The sequence below is a fragment of the Rousettus aegyptiacus genome, unplaced genomic scaffold (genome assembly GCF_014176215.1).
Source record: "Rousettus aegyptiacus isolate mRouAeg1 unplaced genomic scaffold, mRouAeg1.p scaffold_m13_p_7, whole genome shotgun sequence".
NCBI classification, from domain to species: domain Eukaryota; kingdom Metazoa; phylum Chordata; class Mammalia; order Chiroptera; family Pteropodidae; genus Rousettus; species Rousettus aegyptiacus.
Genome location: NW_023416310.1, coordinates 80,583,535 through 80,601,536, shown reverse-complemented (window position 1 = coordinate 80,601,536; position 18,002 = coordinate 80,583,535). Strand labels below are relative to the sequence as shown.

The window sequence follows — 18,002 nt, the reverse complement described above, 5'->3', positions numbered from 1 at the left end:
GAGAAAAAAAATCTTAATTGTAGGGAATGTTCATCATATTAATAATACTTTTAAATAATTATCCCAAAGTTGCCCAAAACATATTGGCAGGAATATGTACTTACTTTCAATTTCTTAGTAATTGAGAAAGTTTGGAAAGTTTCCTTTTAATATCACTTTATGTTGAGCTAGATCACAAATTGGAAATTTACCTGGACCTTTTAATAATATTAGATAATATAGTCATTGTTACATTACCTGTAACTTTTTGTTTTGTTTTGTTTTAATGTGGTACACAGCAAATTAGCTAAGATGGAACTTGGTGAAGTTAGTTTTAATGCTTGGCTGATGTAACAATAGTGAAAAAACAAGTTTATTTGCTTGTTATCTAAAAGGAGTTTAACTTTGTTATCGGCTTATATATAACATTAACTATATATGTAACTTGTAGAAATAGATTCTGTTTTCATTGATGTGGCATTGATTTACTGAAATGTTCCTCCTCGATTTTCTACAGTTTTCTTCGAAAGTTCTGGGATATCACATGAGTCTTTCATTTGGAATCATAGAAAGATGCTCTGAAATTACAAAAAAAGCAAGTCATCCAAAACAAAACCATACAAAGAAACGTAATTCCTAGCTCTTTTTATGAGAATTTTAAAATTGAAGCATGGATAGAAATAACTACAACTAAAAAATTCTGAGATAATAAACTAGAATAAGCAATAAGAAACCTCTAGCTAGTTTTTTGGTCCAATTCCTTCACTTAAAAATATTCTTAGACTGTGATGTGAATCCTAGAAATCAAAGCTCCTTGCTGATCTCAGTGACATAGTAGAACTGGCAGGTAGCATCTTCCTTATGCTACTCACAGGTACAAGTTAATGGCCCTTAGGAAGAATTTTTTTTGGACTAAAATAATTGTGTTTTAAGTTATCTAAATGTAAAATATATTAGTCCAAAAAAGTTCATGATACTAATTTTAAAATGCTGATTGGCTGTTTTAAAATCAATTGCAGTTGATATTTTAAAGGTAATTGCAGCAACATGAAATAGTAATAAACATCCAATGTCAAAAAAATATGATGCCAGTATTCTTTTAACCAAATAATATTTCTATGTATTCTTACATACCATCTTAAAAAAATATAGTGACAGATGTGCTCTGCTTCAAATAAAGGATAAACAGAAAAACCTGTTCATTCAATAAAATGTTAAATTACAAAGTTTACGATTACTCTTACAAGTATTTTGTTCCAAAAAGCTAGTTAAAACAGTTTAAAGAACATGCTTATTCAAATACATTCAAGGCCATTGATTTTATTTAAAAAAGTTGCGTTATACACAGCCTTTTAGAAACCTAAGCACCAGGTACAGTAGGATAGATTTGCAACCAAAGTTACATCTGTGAACATACAACAGAAATAATACTTATTTTAAAACAAAGTGCTCATTCATTTACTTTCCTAAAACTGTGTACACGTGGAATGGCAAGACCATCTTCCTTTATATAGTGCTTTGTATGTTACATAATAGCAGTTTACATAACAATGTAAAGGAACTTGACATATGTAGAAAGGTTACATTATTAGTTTTGTAGTATATGAAAGTCAAAGATTAAAGCGTTTTTTTCTCACATGAACTTTATCAGATTAAAGGGTTTCTGACGTTTCAGGGAAGTTCTGATCAAATTAGTTCCTAGTGTTTTCTTTACTCTGCATAGGGAAATATTATATGCTTTAAAGGTACTCTTTCTGTGGGTGGTGAACATACAATGCTATATAAAATTTTATATATATATGTATATATATAAGTATATATATATATTACACTTGAAACTTACTAGATTTCATTAACAAATGTCACCATAATAAAAATAAATAAATAAAAATAAATAAAGGTACTCTTAGATGTTTACAACGTCGAATTAGTTTTCAATGATAGATACATACATTGTAAATATAAACCATAGAGTTCCAATAGAGAGATGAATTCAGTTTTTACAGGAGAAGACTGGGATCAGAATTCTCTTTTAGGTGTTATAAAAAAAATATGCCAACCATTAGGCAATAATTTAATGAAGACAAACTTCCAGTTGTGATTAAAAGAGATATTAGCACTTCAAAAGAGAGTATGTAATGCTTAATCTATGTTTAATAAACAAAATATGACAGGGGTTCTTGAAAATTGATATTATTCCAAATATACTTTCATTTTTTTAGAATGCAAATAATCATTGATTTTCACAGAAAACATTATATAAATAAATTATCATGCCATTCAATTTGTTATTTTTGTTGAAAGAGTAATCAAAACATTTGTGTGAAATCAGGGAGAGACATATGACAGGCATTTTAGTAAAACCATTTCAGTTTAAAATATCATTTACACTCCTGCTTGCTACAATAAATCCTAAATCTGATTTGCAGAATACATTTCTCAACATCTGGAACACCTATAGAATGTCATTGCTATCTCTTCTTTTTTTAAAACCTAGGTCTTCTAAATGATGTTTCATTTCTGACTGAAAACATGTGGTAAGTCCAGATGTTCAAACACAATCACTCCCCAAAGGCTTACAGTTACAGGTTGATTCAAGTATGGCTATGTATAAATATACACATCGGATCCCTAATTTAAAATTAGAACACAGGCTGTGAAGTACATAAAAATGGTAAGAAACCATAGTTGGCTGTGTAAATTTCTTGTTCAAATGAAAATGTGTTTTCTGTCCCATCAGCACGGCACATCTGATAGAGTGAGTACATTCTTCAAAAATGTAAATACATGTGTAAAAGGATAGATGATAAATATGACAGTATCGTTTGAGTGAGAAATACAATTTACTTGGTGATTCTGTTTTAAATACATTTTGATTGGCATCATTGGTCCTATTGGAAAATTTCAGGCTTTCCAGGGTTTAAAATCTTTAACTTTTAAAGTAGTTTCAGTGATTAAGGCATCAAGAAAAGTTGATTATAGGAATAATAATTTAATTATTGTGATTTCTTAACAGTTTACCCAAGACTCAAAGTAACAAGAAGAAAATTAGAAAAATAATTCCTTTTCCTGAGGAAACTAGCACTTGTTAACAAAGGATATTTATGATATTTTGCTGGCTAATTCACCCAGACAGATAAAACAAAAGCAAGAGGTACGTGCTAGAACGATAGTGAAAACAGACAGATTTACGAACCAGAGAGTGATGCTCTTGGGACCCCCCCATAAATGAGTTCTTTAAAATTAGGTATTTCATTGCTTTATTTTTTCCTTTTTCTTTCTATCCACTTTCTATAGTCACATTTCTAAGAGTCAGAACAAGCATAAGAAAACCCATCTTCAGCATTTTCTTAGTTCAAAATTTATTATGCATGTTGTAATCAGATCTCCCAAACCACTCAATAACTTTTCCTCTAGTCAAAGCCCTGCCTCCAAGCCAAAATTTGTAAGGTTGAAATGACCAAGAGAAACTCTACTCTCAGTGATTGGTGAATTACATTAGTTTCCACCTGTATGGGAAAGGCTAGAGACTTTGCTTGGATGAGGGTCAGTTCTGAGACAAAGTTATAATCTCTTAAGTCTCCTGATTTAAATCCATTTTAGGCCAATCTTTGGGCCACTCTACTTAAATCTGTGGAGGACAAACTTTACAAAGATGAGGAAAAGTAATCAAGTCTCTTGCAAAATTCCATCCAAGGATTAGAAACATGTGGCTAATAGACTTATTTTTAATAGAACAGACTGAGGGGAGAAAAAAAGCCAAATAGATTCAATTAATTGTACCTACCTTCTAGACATCAGAGTGAATCGGTCCTTGGTCAAATTGTGATTAGACAAACATTGCCTGATCAAAGGGAACTTTTATAATTAATAATTACTACTGCTGCTCCTGATGTTGCTGCTGCTAGTATTGATTGTTTTGCCATATGTTATTCTAGACACCCCGTATTATCTAATTATAAAAACTATACAAAGTCAAAATTAGTATCCCTGTGCAAAAATGACAAGGTAGACCTGTTTAGGTAAATGTCTTGCTCGACAACTTAGAAATGAGGCAGTTACATGTCTTTCAAAATATATAACCATCAGAGTTCTATATTTACTATTTTATTATATGAATCAGCATACTATTTAGTGAGAGTTTACAAGACACATAATAGTAGAAAAACAGAAAGGAAGCAATTATTTAAAAAGCTTAAAGTGATTTTAAAGAAGTACAACTTATTAGTCAACTTCAGTAATCAATTCTTGTTATCAACTGTACTCATTTTTTTTTCTCTCTCTTTTTGGTCTCTTTCTTTTACAAATCTGCAATATAGACTTCCTAACATGCCGAAACTGAACTGAGTTTAATTTTCTTTTTCATTCCCAGAATTTACAAAGTAGTTATTTTCAGGCAAATTGCCTGAATTATGGACATGTCAAAATATCAGCCTTATGTCCTGTCATAAAAATGTGAACAGATTCTTACTGTGGCTTAGAGCTTCTACTGAAAACCATGGATCTGCTTGCTGTGTTTAAGTCAGGCTCGTTTACTAGCCAAAGAGTTACTCTTCCCTGAGACAGTCTTAAAAATGTTGGAATCTGGTACCATCTATTCAATATAAGTTGTGACAGTTTTTTTGGTTACATTTCTTCAATTACAGTCAAAATCACCTAGTCAATGCCAATCTTCAGGTCTTCCCACTTGAATCAATCCATTTGGAAATTATTTTAATCATTACAGATTATTAACTGAATCATCCAATTTATCTCATAAACATTAAAAATTATAGATGATATAGAATTCACAGTTGCTTCAAACACAAAATACCATGTGCATCTGCGTTGAAATTATATCTGCAGCACACTTTATGATGTTTTTTTCTGGGAGAATCTTCAAACACTTGTGTAATTAGTCACTTAATTTAAATCAGACCAACTATAGCCAACTCTGCTTAAAATAATAGAAGTCAAGACTTCCACATAACCTTTTCCCAGTTCTTAGTCTAGAAATGCTTGTTTCGTATATTTTTGTATATGTTTTTGAGGGTATTTTTAGTTTGAAAACCAACAAGTAGGTCAACAGAGAAAAGTCTCCACATAGAATCTCTAAAATTTACTGATTTTCTTAGTCTGAATGAAGTTCGAAGGCTATCGTCAATATCTACATTTGGTAAAATTCAGGTTTGTCTGCATCTAGCAAAATACAAATTATTAAGAGAAAGAACTATAAAAGGTACTAAAGAAGAGTTATGATTTGAAAGTAATTTCTAACTTTTTAATATTTTCCAAAACTACATTTAGAGTGAATCAGTACTATAGAACAATGTGAGACGCTGGCACTAAATTGTTTTTAGTTCTATCATGTAAGTCACTTACATGCTTCAGGATCGTCAAGATTTAGTTCCTCTTCAGTTGTGCATATTTAGCTCTCTTTCCTCTTTGTTTTTGTTTTGATGAGGAAGGCTTTTATAGTCTTGCCCTTCTTGATAATCATTATCAGAATTCTTTGTAAGAGTATCTGCAGGGTACACAGGTTTGTTGAGCAAATGACTACTTAGCGCCTATACTTTCCCCGACAAAACTAGCTGAAACATTAGTGACGTCAGTTGGAACTTCAGTTGTCATCATGTTAAGAAATAGGTACCAGTTGATTACCTTTAGATTTTTCACATCATGACTTTGGTTTTAAGGTAAGCATGAGGGCAAGCAGCCGGAGCTGCAGGCTCTACCTAGAGTCAACTGTGAAGATCAAGGATTTAATAAAAGCTTCTGGCTAAGATTTATGTAGGTATCCATTAATCAGCTGAATGCTGCTTAAAATGTTGGTTAAAAATCAATGCTAAAACAATAAAATAAAGGTGTTTTGGATTATAACCCAAAGTATAACTAAAGATCCATGATTCAATCTGATATAAATAAAGTCTAAAAAAAAATAAATGGAAAAATAGACAAATCTTTCGCATAGAAGAATTCCAAATGTTTAATGTAAGTACTTGGTCCTCAAGGAGGGAGAGCATAACTCCTCACTCCTTAAGTGTTGGATGCTAGTAGCTAGCTCATAGTGACTTCCTTCCACAGTGTACAGTACGGAAAAGAGTCAGGGGTTGAGGGATTTTATAGTGGAGAAACCTGACACACGTCATCTCAACCAGGTGATCAAAGTCAACATCAGCAGTATGTCAAATAAAAATAAACCTGGACTTAGGTAAGGAGAAACTTTATTCAAAAAAAAAAAAAAAAACTAGTCATGTGCCCTTTAATGACATTCTGGTCAACTACGGTCCACACGTACAATTGTGGTCCCATAAGATTATAATGGAGCTGAAATGTGTCTATTGCCTTGTAATGTAGCCATATAATGACATAGTACAATGAATTTCTCATGCGTTTTTGGCGGTGCCGGTGTAAACAAACCTGTGCTGCTAGTCATATAAAAGTATAGCATGTTCAATTATGTGTAGTCCATAATACTTGATAATGACAATAGAGGACTGTAACTGGTTTATGTAGTTACTATCCTATACTTTTTATTGTTATTTTAGAGTGTGCGCTTTCTACTTATTAAAAAAAAAATTGCAATAGACTAGTGGTTACCAGAGGGTGGGGAGGAGTGGGGAGGTTGATGGGGTAAAAGGGATCAAATATTTGGTGACAGAAAGAAATCTAACTGTGGATGGTGAGCACACAATGCAGTATATATATGACTTACTGTTGAATCGTACACTTGAAACTTACTGGATTTCAATAACCAATGTTACCATAAAAAAAGTTTGCTGTGAAACAATATGCCATGTTATGTAGACAGCGGCCTCATACGTTGTGTACTTACTGCATTTCTTGATTGCATCATTTCGTCTTGTGCTTGATTAAATCTTGTGGTGTTTTGTACAGTAACATTCTCTACAGACTTATAGCCTAAGAGCGATAGTCTATATCATATAGCCTAGGTGTGTAGTGGTCTATACCATCTAGGTTTGTGTAAATATGCACAGTGATGAAATTGCCTGCTGACACATTTATCAGAATATATCCCCATCGTTAAGTGGCACATGACTGTATTGTAACAGGAAGGGCACTCAGATCTTAGAAACCTGCAAATGCCTCAAAATAAAACAGTAATTGGCGTTTCTTTATAGAGTAAGGAGGGGTAAGCAGTAAATTAGATGCAATAAGGTGTTATGGTCTGAATTGTATCCCCAAACTCATATGATGAAACCCTCACTCCCAAAACCGCAAAATATGACTATATGCAGCGATACAACCCTTAAAGAAGTGATTAACATTAATCCAATCTCACTACTCTCTTTATAAGACGAGGATATTTAGAGACGCCAGGGATGCACACACAGTGCGTGTTATGTGGGGACACAGCAAGAGGGTGACTGTAGGTCAAGGAGAAAGGCCTTATAAGAAACCAAACCTGCCAACACCTTGATCTTGGACTTGTAGCTTCCAGAATTATGAAAAAAATAATTCCCAGTGGTGGTCTGTTACGGCAGCCTAGCAACTAATATCCTGGGCAAACAAGGGGTAAGATTAATGATCAGTGTGGTTTGATAGGAGATATGTCTCAGTGTGGCCAGCTGATTCTCAGGAGAAGTCCATGGAGTGGGGCAAGTTCTGCATTTTAGTGTTTGCTCAGGCTTGAGGTCAAGCAAAGTTTGGGGGTCTATGCGAGGAGAGAAGCCTGCCAAAAATCTAGTCATGATAAAAGCAGAGGGTAAGAAATGAGCAATTGTGGTCAAGTGATAGGTCATGTTGACAGTATGTACCATTTATATGGTGTAATGAGAATGATGCTTCACCTTTGTTGTCTTCCTCCCCAAAGCCTTGGTATATTTATGAAAAACAAAAACAAAAATCCTAATCGAGGGATAGTCTACAAAATACCTGATCAGTATTTCTCAAAACTATGACAGCCCTAAAACACAAGAAAAGTTTTAGAAGCTCATAGTCAACAAGAGCCTAACAAGAAATGACTATTAAATGATAAGTGGTATCCAAGATGGGATCCTGGAACAGGAAAAAAAGAGACATTAGGTAAAAAATAAAAATTTTGAATAAATTATGGACTTTTGTTAGTAGTAATGTATTGATATTGGTTCATTAATTGTAACAAATGAGCCACAGTAATGTAGGGCATCAGTAATAGGTTAAACTAGCTGTGAGGTATATGGGGATTCTATGTACCATTTTCTTGTTTCTGTAAATCTGAAGTGTAAAACAAAAAGTTTCCCGAAACAAATGGAAATACATAAAAACAAAAATCTCACCAATCGTCCGTTTCAGGCAACAAGGCAGCACAAATCCATCATTAAAAAGGTCAAATTCGCTTTGAAATATTGCCAAATCTCTTCTAAAACATGATTTTGACTACCACTCAAGAAGACTGTGACTTTGGTAGAAAGGAAAATATTTCTGCATTTATCAAATTCTGTGAAAGTAATATGTATTTGCTTTATACAAAGTGTCAGTCGTTGCAGAGATTAGAATACTAGTTCACATGCATTTACTTCTAGAAAGTCGTTGCCCTCCAAGTCTCCAAACACAACTTCCTTTGGCCCAAGGGAATCGTTCCGACAACCTGGCCTTCACAGATTATCCCCAACAACCACAGTCCTCAGGGCCTTTTTGGGCAGGGTCCCTCATAATCCTCAATGCTAAGCCTTCTACCATGTCTGCCTTATTAATTGACTCATCTGTAGAAAAGTACTTTTGCATTCTTACAGTATATATAACACTACGTGCAATCCATCTGATAAGTGTCCTGCCTTTTCCCTATACAAAATTCTAGCAGGAGCAAGAAGTCTATTCCACATAACTACTTTTAATGTACTTTAATCGGACAAAAAAGTTGCCTTTCTTTCTGCCTCTGGTATATTACGTGTGCGAAAGAGATGAATGCCGACTTTGTTTCTAAGTGACAGGAAGCATTGTCTCATTGCAGTATTTCCATTGATGAAAATACTTTTATGAACCATTGTCAAATCAGAGCTATCTCCCACTTAAGAAATCACCCTGCGAGGATACTACAGAAATAGCTTTTGTGCCCATAGACTTGAAAATCTTATCACACTCTTCACTTGGCATTTGTATTTAATTCTGTCTTGCTTTGAATTTTTTAAAAATCATTTCTGCTTTCTTAAGAATAATCAAAAAGAGAAATAAGAAGAAAGCTGACTGGGCAGAAGATAGTCATTTGATTTTACTGGCTATTTGTCGTATTTGATGCTCACTTCATAATTAAAACCTGATTGCTACAATAAAAAAAAAAACTTCCAAGAATAATAATGTTAGTATTTCATAGTATTTTTATTCTTTGAAAAATGGGTTTATGCTGGCAAAATTTGAATTATTATAGCTATAGAATTTAATTTTTTCTAGGTTCAGCAATTTAATGTGATTAGCCCTTTGGAGAATGAATGTATTTCAGTAGCTCAAAAACATGATCTGTGTATGTATTACACTTACAGTTTAATTAGGAAACTAATGAGGTGCGATTGGCAATCCGATTGGTGAGGAACTGGGACAGTAAATTTCTATTAGCAAATCTGAGTATTTCTCTTCCAGCTCTACATTTTCCCAGCCTCAGAATATAGGGATTATTGTATCGGACCCCTGCCATCCTGGCCTTTTAGAAACCATCCTCCTGTAAACTACCAAATTAATTGTAGCTCAGAGTAAGGGAATACTGGAAGAATTCACTACTCATGAATTTACCTTAGAAGAGTAAACTTTGGAACAAATTTAACATGCCTATGAATTAGATTTAAGTGAACTCATTGCAAAAATAAATTTTGATCAATGTATAGGGTAATATTTATTTAGCTAGAATTTATGTATATATGCCCTTAATATTTGTAATATGTTATACAGTATAGCTGAGGAATATAAGAAAGGCACATTTTCAGTGTTATTAACTTTGTTTTAGAAATCAGAAATATGTGTTACCTTTCTAGGCAATTCACAAACTTGATGTAATTATACTCCGACCTATGTTGTTTTCTTTAACACCATTGCACCTCTCCTGATTTACAGGAAATTCATATTTTAAAGCATTTTCCACACTTAATTTCCAACTGTCTAAGTCTCATTCTTACAAGCATCATATATTCTAATAATAATCCTATCAAATGCAGAGCTTGAATTGACAGAATGAATCAACAGTCTTATTGGTTGTGAATAAAACCAACATCTCATTGTTAGATTTCATTTAGCTATTATTGAGTTAAGTTCCATTATTTATAAAATGTTGGATTTTAAATATAGTCAGTATAAGATTTAGGCAGCATTTTCTTGCTAAAAGCCAGAAAACTTTAGACAGTAAAGCCCGAATCAGGAGTACCAGTAAATGCACCAGTATTTATTTACTAATGAAACTAACAATGACAAAAATAACATTAGTAAATGTAGCTACCATGTACCAGACATTGTATTACTTGGTTTACCATTTTATTGTAGTTTATTTCTTAAAAATCCTGTGTTGTTATTGCCACAATTTTCAGAGATTAGTGACCAAGTTTAATAATTTGCCAAAAGATACAAATACAGTGAGTTCTCAAGTGGAATTTGAACCTAGGTCAGCCTAACTCCAAAGCCATGCTTCTATTATTTTGCTGGACCATAATTTAATTATCTATACATAACTAATGCTTTCCATGGAAAACAAGGAAAACTACACTGCAAAGAAATACAATACTGTGATTATTCCATAATAAACTGTTTTCTAATAATGACTACTGCTATAAAAAATAAATAGCGCATCTCTTTAAAAAGTCGATATGTAAAATTGAATTGTTATTAGAAAAAGTTATTCTGTTATTTGCGATATATCATACATAATATATTACATATATTACAGATGTTATGCATTTATACATATATGTTAACAGTTAAATTCTTTTTTGTGGAATTCTTTTTGTGTAGTGGTTGCTTAGATCACTAACCACTTGAGATGGGGGAGGCAGATTAGATGGGGAAGTAGCAGAGTTCAATTAACAGAAGATTGAGCCAACCGAAGATCAATCCAAAATAAAGGCTAAGAGCTCTAAGTAGATAATGTAAATCAATAGAAAATATGGTTGGGCTGCAAAGGGTGTGATTTTTCAAGTTGCTTTTTAGGAAACTATCTACTGTGTTAATTAATGTCCCTGAATTTTTTTCTATGAAGTTCGCATGTGGCATATTCTAGAGTTCCCCTAATTGTTTTACCAATTCCGATCGCACATGTCCCAAACATCATGTTGTATAAACTGTCATTCCAAGTTCTAGATTTCAGCAAACATTTGAGCACCTACTATGGGCAAAGTAAAATGCTAGGTACTGATGCTACAATGGGCAATCATTTAGCTTGATGACTATTAGCACATAGTCAGCCCACAGTCATGCATAACTCAGTGTTGAGTGAATGATTAGAAACCCCAAACAGATCATGTCATCATATTGATTAGTTCTACAACAGCCCCAGTACTTGGTGCTTTACAGGTCCTGCCTTACCTAGTCATAGAGGATGTATAACTTGAGTTATATCTTAGCTGTAACTTTCAAATGTGATAGAGTCTATGGCCATGTCACCCTGAACAAGCCCGATCCCATGTGATCTCAGAAGCTAAGCAGGATGGGGCCTGGTTAATACTTGGATTGGATAGGAGACCACCTAGGAAGATCAGGTGCTATAGACGTAAAAAAATAAATAAATAAAAATAAGGTATTGTAAGCTGACAAGGTCCTTGCAATCTGTGAGGTCAACCAAGGGTTGCCTTACCTAAAAAAAAAAAAAAAAAAAAAAATTATGATGGAGATTAAAGCACCCTTTCATCTCTAATCCATGGCTTCTCCTTTTACAGAATTTTATTTCAGACCTAATAGCTGTTTTTAAAGAAAGCCATCTCTCAGAAACCCTTTAAAGAATAGACTTGGACTTCTAAGTTTAATACTTTTTTTCCAGCTGTGTGTTACATTCAACTGGCTCTTGTTTCCTCTTTTTTAAAAAGGAGGTAATAATTATGCCTACTTATAATTTGGTATGAGAATCGAATGGCTATGTGTGAAATTCTTGCAGCACATAAATGTCATCAAGAATAATTATTAGGCTATATTTACATTGTGACTCATTTTCAAAGTTTAGCAGAGTAGACTGATTAGCTGATTAGGTCAGTGATTCATGAAGAAATGATCAATGACCTGAAACAGAATCATACACACACAAATACATATACATAGATTAATCTTATTTTGGATGTGAAATCTTAAAGATATTAAATGAACTAAAATTCACATGAGGCCTCAATCTTTGACAATCCTTAGAGAAACTAAGATCACCTTATTTTTCATTAGTAAAAGCAAAATTTTAGTATTTCTGTCTTGAAAAGCATGATAGAGGGCATTTTGCCATTGTTATTTAATATAGCTTTTAGAAAACAAAACATCTATCATGTCCTTTTGGCTATAGTTAAGACATTGAGTGAATGTGTGGATACCTGAATATAACATGTTTATCTCACATATTAGAGCCTAAAACAGGCTCTAAAAAAGTTAGAGGAAAATCTGAAAAGTCTATACATTTTCCTTTTATTTAAAGCCTCTGCACACATTATGAATTTTTTATAGCTCTGGAAAAATATGTATTTCCATACTAATATGTTATTAAAAATTAATTTCACAAAAGAATGTGAGTTAGAAATATTCTTCTCTAGCAAAGCATCTTAACCTGGGGCAGATTATTGATATAGATTCTGTCAGTGGATGGGTCAAATTTTCTGAACTGTTATGAAATATATTAAAACTTGATGGATATGGATATCTACATTTTGGAGTTTTTAGCTTTGTTTAGATTCCAAGACAGGATGATTCTAAATGGTTAAGAACAACTGTCATAAAAGACATCTTCAGTCTATGGCCATGCCACCCTGAACAAGCCCGATACTGTCTGATCTCAGAAGCTAAGCAGGGTCAGGCCTGGTTAGTACTTGGGTGGGAGACCACCTAGGAAGACCAAGTGCTGTAGGTGTGATAAATAAATAAATAAATGAATGAATGAATGAATGAATGAATGATTATAAGATGACGAGGTCCTTGCAATCTGTGAGGTCAACCAAAGGTTGACTTGCCTGGAAAAAAAAAATTGCTTCTAGGTAAATAAGATCGTTTACCATGATGCTTTTTCTTTTGCCTTCATTTCTTCAGATCTATTATATACTTCATCAATCTCTTTCACATCAGAGCTTTAGGAAAATTTCACTGTGAAGAAGTCACAGATATCTCTCTCGAGCCTCAAATTTTCTTTCAAGCATCATCTAGTGGATAAACATCACCAACTGGATTAGACTCAATTGTTTTCACTCTGAACAGCTCATCTTTTTAGACTTACATCCCTCATACTTATTAATGGAAAGAAAAAAACTCATAAATAATTTATCATTGTGTTTTTTTTACACACTTATGGAAATAACTGTTCTTTCTTTGTGTTGATTATACAATTGTCTCATAATAAAATGGGATAATGGCATAAAGGTGAAGTTTTGTTGACAATACTAAAATTGCTTGAACTAGATTAATTATGATCAGGGCTAATAGAGACAAATTTGCTTGCTACTTTTTTTTTAAAAAAAGACAAGTGTCTTGCTACTTTAAAAAAAAAGCAAAAGAAATATACATTTGCTACACATTTTCATAAAGAATTTGAGCAACACTAGATTAAGTGAGGAGCAAAAACAAATGGCTTATTTAAATGAAATACAGATTAGTTAAAATACTAGTCTGGATATGCTGTATCAGTTACCTCCTGCTGCATAACAAAGCACATAAAACTTAGTAAGTTTTTCCCCCTAGATAAGTCTATAAATTGATTGGTTGTCTCTGCTAATCTGCTGCAGTCATGGCTGGGAAACTTGTGGTAACTTGGTCAGCCAGTCAAGTGTTGACCAGTCTAGGATGATGCCGGCTGGGATGACGTAGTTCTTCCCCACGTGGTTTCCCATCCTGTAGCAGTCTGGTCAAGACATGATCTCTTGGCAATATCACATGTCCAAAATAAGTATAAATGTTCTTTTTTTTTTTTTTTGGTGAAGATTCTCTTTGTATTAATTTTGTGTTACCCGCTTGACCAGAACAATGAACATGGTCAGTCCAGATTCCACTTGGCTCTGAGGACTAGGGGCAGAGAGGCCATTGGTTGGAGCCATCAGTGCGATTAAACTACTACAACTCAAGTTACCCTATTGTAACGGATAACTCCAAATTTCAGAGAATCAACACACATGACAGAGATTTAACTTTCCGCTATCATAATCACTCTCGAGTACATCCTGCTGGAGGCTCCATCCTAGTTCAAGATGATCTGCAGTGGTTTTTAAAGAAAATGATTGGAAACGATCTAAATTCTTGTCATAATGGACTAGTTAAATGAATAATGGTTTATCTATTTCATTAAAAATAATGTAGCTCTGAAAATAGGAAAAAATGTGCTAATATGCAAGTATGTAGTATATATGTGTACACACACATATTTAGGAAAATGCATAAAAAGATGGAAGGAAAAGAAAATACATACATATATATGTACATATATGTGCACAGAGGCTTCTTGGGTGTTCATAAGTCTATAGAAGTATAAACAAAAAAAAGAAAATAGTAATATGAGAATAAGTTGGCAGAAATGGGGAGTCAAAGGCAGTCTGAGAATATCTTTACATGCTTTTCGAAATGTAAACCACATAGTGTTTAGTTGATAAGTAAATGAATTACTAAAATAACAATTACAAAAAAGGAAAACAAAAGAGCACAGATTGATGCCAGATCTCTGTATTTTAATCCTGAACTAATTCTTACTGGTGAGAACTCAATTGATTTATATAACTTCTACAAACTAGGGTTTTCCCTTTTAAAAGTAAGAGATAACAATACCTTCCTCGCATAACCGTTGTGCAGTTTAATGGGAGAATCCATGCAATGCACGTCTCGTGTTTGACATATAGTAGCTGCTAAATGAGTCCAATATTCTTGCTACCACTCTTGTTTATTTTATTATTTAATCATAAGAAAAAATTAAAGTAGCTAAGGTACAAGTCCACTTGGATTTCTGCAGAGAATATTTTTCTGGATGGTTCTGTCTTCACTCTCTTATAATGCCTTACTTGGAATGTAACTCTTTTTTCTGATTTCTTGAAAGGTCAAAAACAATAATTAAAATATGGCATATGTGTACAGTAACCATATTCTTTAATATCATGCTGGAATTCTCAGGTACAAGTTCCTTATGTTAGCAGCATGAAAGAAATGAATTTGAGAAATTTTGTAGCTAAATCACTGGGGTGATATTAAGTTTTCTAGTAGAGGGAATTTGAGCTTTTTTGTTTCTTTTTGGATCTCAGTGGCCTCAGATGTTGCAAGTTTTAGATAGTGATGTAGTGTCGTTTACTGAAGAGAAGCCCTTCATTTTTTTATACAAATTTTTTATACACATCAGCTTTTCATTTTAAAGCTTGTGCTTTGAGAATCTGGAAAGGTTTTTTTGTTGTTATTGTTTGTCTGTTTTAAAAAATAAAAGTAGTTCCCCCCACTCAAAAAATTGAACATAGGTTAAAGATTAAATGACATCATGAAATTAATGTTAATTTTGTTAATGTCAGTGTGAATATCTGAGAAAATGTTCATAAATATTGGAGGGACTACCAAAGTTTTATCAAGAAGGGACAGTGTCTATGATTTGCTTGTGGTATACCAACCCACCCTCAAAAAAAAAAAAAAAGTTAAGTGTAGTAAATTCTTGTTGAATCCATACAGTATATTTTGTAATTTTCAGGATACTTAATTTTTTTATATGGAATTTTTTTTTTTTTGGAATCTAGAAAAATTCTGTTTTCAGATTATTTCACATGTGTCATCCTCACTTGACCTTCAAAAAACTCAGCCTTGAACTGTTCCCCAGTGTTTTAAGAGTATGATTTATGCATGAAAGCCATCCTCAGAGCTCTAGGGATCAGAATCCACTGAAAGGAAAAGCTTGGTGTTATATCACATAAGTGTATACTTTTTTTTTTTTTTAACTGTATGTTAAAATAAAATGGTGAAAGAAAACAGAAGTCAAGGTCTAGCCTATTGAACTTATTTCAGTGTTTTTGAAAAAGATAAAAAGGAATACCTTTTCTTTGCCCTCATACTGTCTGGCAGAACACTCTCCATTGGCTGCCTCCCGTCAGATTAATGAAATATCCATCCTCAAGGTCTCCTTAACTGTCCCTCCTACCCTCAGAGTAAAAACTTGTTTCATATATTTTTCTTATACACTACTTATTTCATGATTATTTCTTGTTACATTGCCAGCACAGAGGTGTACTCAAGAAATATTTGTCGAATAAATAAGTGAATTAACATAGAAATGAAGAACTACTTCTAAAATCTGGGAAACCCAAGGATCAAAGTTGTGTTTGAATATTTCAGCACTCAATGCTTCCAAGTATTTATCATTTAAAAAGTATTATAGATCAAATCTTGACTTCTAAAACTAAGTGCACGCATCTAAAGCCTGAGCTAATCCAAGAAGCACCCACATCATAACAGAGTTCTGCTATGGTTAGGAAACTAGAATTTAACTTTTGTGCCCAGGCCTGAGTTTCCATATAATCTTCTAGATGACATTCAGCTACACTCGGTGATACTTCTTGGTCCCCAACATATTTTTTCCTTCATGTCGAATGTCCATGTTTTCCAGAGAACAATTCTGGGTCCTACCATATTAATCATTCTGGCTATTTCTGGTTAAACCCTGACAAAAGGGAAAGATGGAGGCAATTAACCAATACTTGCAGTCTCAGATGCTTCATGCATAAGCATCTCTACCCTCATTGTTATTTATCTTGTTAAGAGTAAAATGAACATGGATGTAAACAAGGAAAAGAGTTTTACACTTATCTTTGAAAACAAAGAGCATGCCATGTAGAACATAAACTAAGAAACTTCAATAAATAACCAACAGTGCATATCTGTCAAGGAAGCATTCATTGCTTATTAATCACAAACTGAGTTTTGTAATGGTTTACACTCGTTTCAGAGTCCCATTTTTTTCAACCCCCAAGTTAGCAGTGTTTTTTCCTAATTAAATTGGATTTCTTCCAGTATGCCTCAGAATAGTCACCAAGATTTATTTATTTTTTTTTCACATAGTGAAAGTAATATAAATAGCAAGTATAAAGAGTTCCCTTTATCCGTTCTCAAAATTTTAACTGAAAGGTTCCTCTCGGAATTAATGTCTTCTAGCCACTTGACAACATAATGCTCCTCTGATGTTGTATATCTGATCTAACCTTTTGTCTTTGTAAGGAAAGGAAATATTTTTCATGGGGGTATCTGAGTTTGAAAGAACTCAGTTTGTCTCTAATAGTAGGTCAGGGAGTAGAGGCACGATGTGTGCTGTATTTTGTCATGGACACATGCCACTTTAAATGACGTGCTTCGTGTATAAAGTAATAAGAACGTCAGCTAAATTTGTGTTCTCTGATGTGAACAGATAAGTTCACATAAAGGTTTTGATTTAAAAAAAAGAAATTCTAAATTGCCATACTGTTAGGTGTTTGACAGCTGTAGATTTGATGGGCCATCTTTCACTAGTCACAGGATGAGAAAGGCTTTCTAGAATCCAGTTTTATCAGTGACAGAGTCAACTATTGTTTGTCCTTTAGCATGCTTGACTCGTTCCTCTGATTAGTAATAATCATTAATATTCTTACTAAAGTTTTAGTTTAGTAGGAAACAACATAGCTGTAATTTCATTTACAAGTTCTAGAGAACCACTTTTATCTCATTCTTTGTGCTTCTGAAAAAAATCCAAACATCTTTTTAAACTCAGAATTAGTAGAACAAACCTATACTCTTCAGGAAATTAATATTCCTATGAACAAAAACTAAAAGAGCATTATTTTTGCAGAACTATATTGTCCTTCTTATTCTGACTCTTCTTCAAGTAACATCAAAATATCCTACTTTTTGTATTATTTACTTATCACTTTATAAAAATAAAATATTGCTAACAGAGGTATCAG

The 18,002-nt window shown here is 33.2% G+C and overlaps 1 pseudogene; it reads left to right on the top strand.

Moving 5' to 3' along the window:
* The first annotated feature begins 12,854 nt into the window (after positions 1–12,854).
* Positions 12,855–12,973, top strand: LOC118606303 (annotated as a pseudogene).
* The last annotated feature ends 5,029 nt before the right edge of the window (positions 12,974–18,002 follow it).